Raw genomic sequence first — 2,903 nt, 5'->3', positions numbered from 1 at the left:
GGCTCCCTGGGGAGAATTCATTCCTCCTACTGGGAGGGCGGGGCGGGAGTGGGGTGGGGAGGGAGGAGCGTCCACTCGCAGAGGCCAGAAGCAGCCGTGGCAACCCTAGAGGGCCCGAAGGGAACCCCAGAAGTCCGGGCCCAAGCTCCCCCTTCCTTCCAGGTGCCCCGGCCCGGCGGCGAGGGGCGCAGATTAAGTCGTGGAGTGTCCTCAGGGTGGCGACTTTCAGCATACATTCCCTAACATCTAAAGGGCTAGGACCAGAAGGAAAAAAGATCATATATACCTGTTTTCCCCCCCTTTCTCTCTCTGGTAAATCTAACTTTAAACATACATTTTGCTCTGTTAATTAGGAAAAAAGACTCATTACCCTTTGAACCCAAGGAAATTCCCCTCTTGGCTTCCCTTCAATCGCATTCATACAGCAGACACATTTCCGGTGTCAGGAAAGTGAGGAAAGGAAGGAAGACGGGCTCAGCAGCACCTGGCATCGGAGACAGAGAGTGTCTGATTCTGCAGGTGGCCGGTGCGCTGGCATGGGCTAGGGCCAAGGGCTTTAAATGAATAGGATTCTTCCACTTCACCTGGAGGAAGAGGGAGTACTTGAAAAATATTCCGCCTTGAAGATGGGGTAGGTATGAGAAAGGCAGGGCTGATTACTAAGGATGGAGTGGTAGAACTTTGGGGAGAGGAGGTCTACATGACCTGGAGGGAGCGAGAAACGAATTTGAGCCTCTGTTCCCTCATCTGTAAAACAGGGGAGATGAGGTCCCTGCCTTGAGACGTAGGGAGTATCAGTTTCACAGGGGAGACTAGATACAAGGAGGGCCAAGTAACCAGTCAGCAATACTCCTATCTTCATGACCCCATTTAACAGATGCGAAAGCCGAGGCCCAGAGAGGGGACACGGAGGGCTCAAAGCCACCGTGGTCACAACGAGATCTTGGCCCTGGGGCCACCCAGCCTGGGCTCTTTCCCCTCCACCACCATAGTGGTCACTCCTCGGACCTCCCCTGGCCTTGGCCAGTTCCCTTGTGGTGTCCCTGGAGAAACAGGGAGGAGGGGGATTCTAGCCTTGTTCCAGGGCCCCCTGACAGCTTGAGTTGCTTCTCAGGAGGACAGATGTTTTACCAAATGGCAAATGTCTGTGCTTTTCCCTGGCTAGGGGAGGAGGTGGGCGCTGAGAAAAAGATGCCAGCTGGTTGGGCAGAGAGAACTGTAGCCACACCTGAGGTATTTAAATAGCCACCGCCTTCTCTGGGCATCAGCTGGAAGGGAGGCATCTGGGCAGGGTCCAGTGGGGGAGCAGGGAACAGAACAACCCATTCAGAACCTGTCACAGGCAACTGGGCAGGGTCCAGTGGGGGAGCAGGGAACAGAACAACCCATTCAGAACCTGTCACAGCCCCAGGATGAGTGCCTGACTCCTCCTTCGGGAGGGACCTGGAACATGCATCTCACCGCCCATAGCCTTAATAGCCATCACCTGCAAAGTGAGGATTTAAAGCCTGATTGGAGGCCTGTTGAGGCTGAACAGAGAGAATCTGACTAACGTGTCTGACCCCCGCATGGCACCCAGTAGATGTTCACTACTTGATGACTATTGTTATCCAAACCTCTGTACCAGGGCAGGATTCCCCACTGCAGCACCCCAGACAAATGGGCACCCACCCCCTGCTCGACCACCTCTCATGACAGGAAGCTCATCACCTCTCATGACAAACCACAGTGAAATGTAATGAGTTAATTGCGTGACCCCTGAAGTCAGACTGTGTGTTGGAATCCAGGCTCTACTATTTAGTATCCGAGTGACCTTAAGCAAAGTACTCAACCTCTCTGTGCCTCAGTTTCCTCAATGTAAAATGGGAATGAATAACAACCCTACCTCCCTTGTAGTGTTGTTTAGATCAGTGCCTCTCGAGATTTCTGTGCACACGAATCACCCAGGGGTCTGTTTAACCAATTTTCATTCAGCAGGTCTGGGGTGGGGTCCAGGATTCTTCGTTCTCAGAATACAATGCAGAAGCTGCTGGTCCTTTGACCACATTTAGGGTCTCAAAGGACTGCCTTGTTCTGGAAGTCATAGCGAGGAGGCCGTGGAGGGTCGGTCACGAGCAGAGGGGGTGGGTGGGAGGAGGCCAGTAGTGTAGGGAGAGATGAAGGGACCACACGGGAGAAGGAAAAAGCAGATGTGTGGGAAGAGCCCCTGGCTCATGCAGGCTACTCCTACAGATGCAGAGACCAAGGCCCAGAGAAGGTGGGTGACCTGCTCAGGTCACACAGCACTGGGAGGATTTCCGCCCAACCATGGTCCTTCACCCTTCACCCGGCTTGCCTCCCAGCCTGCGGGCGACCCCTGTCCCCCAGGCCCTGGAGTCCCTCCTGGCCTGTGCTTCTGTTTTACATCTTGTCATATCAAGAAGAGGGAGACATTGGTGACGTCAGTCTGACTCCAAACCTGAGAGGCGTTGGGTAGGTAGCATTGTTCCCCTCCAACAGGTTAGGTCAGGACAAGGTGGCTTTTCAAATGAACATGGGTGGGGGGCATCAGGCTCCAGCTCTTCTCACCCCAGGGAGCCCAAGGAGGAGGTGTTCAAACCCCAGGACGTTGATGACAGTAGCGTGGGCCACGGTGTATGGGGCGCTTCCAATGTGCTTGGCTCATGCCAGCACTGACTCCACCTGCGCAGGACTCCACCCTGGCACCGGTGTCATTAGCCCTGGGTACGGATGACGGAACTGAGGCAGAGAGATGGAGCCCACTGGCTTGCCCAAGGTCATGTGCGGGAGGACCCCGGGTTGAGGAGGGGGAGGCAGAGCTCGGACTCCGGGCAGCCACCTCTCCCGGCATCAGAGGTGCGGGACGTGGCGGGCCCCTCGCAGGCACAGAGCGGCGGGCCCAG

This window comes from Pteropus alecto, unplaced genomic scaffold, assembly GCF_000325575.1.
Source record: "Pteropus alecto unplaced genomic scaffold, ASM32557v1 scaffold6, whole genome shotgun sequence".
NCBI classification, from domain to species: Eukaryota; Metazoa; Chordata; class Mammalia; order Chiroptera; family Pteropodidae; genus Pteropus; species Pteropus alecto.
Note: the sequence above shows the minus strand (reverse complement) of the source record.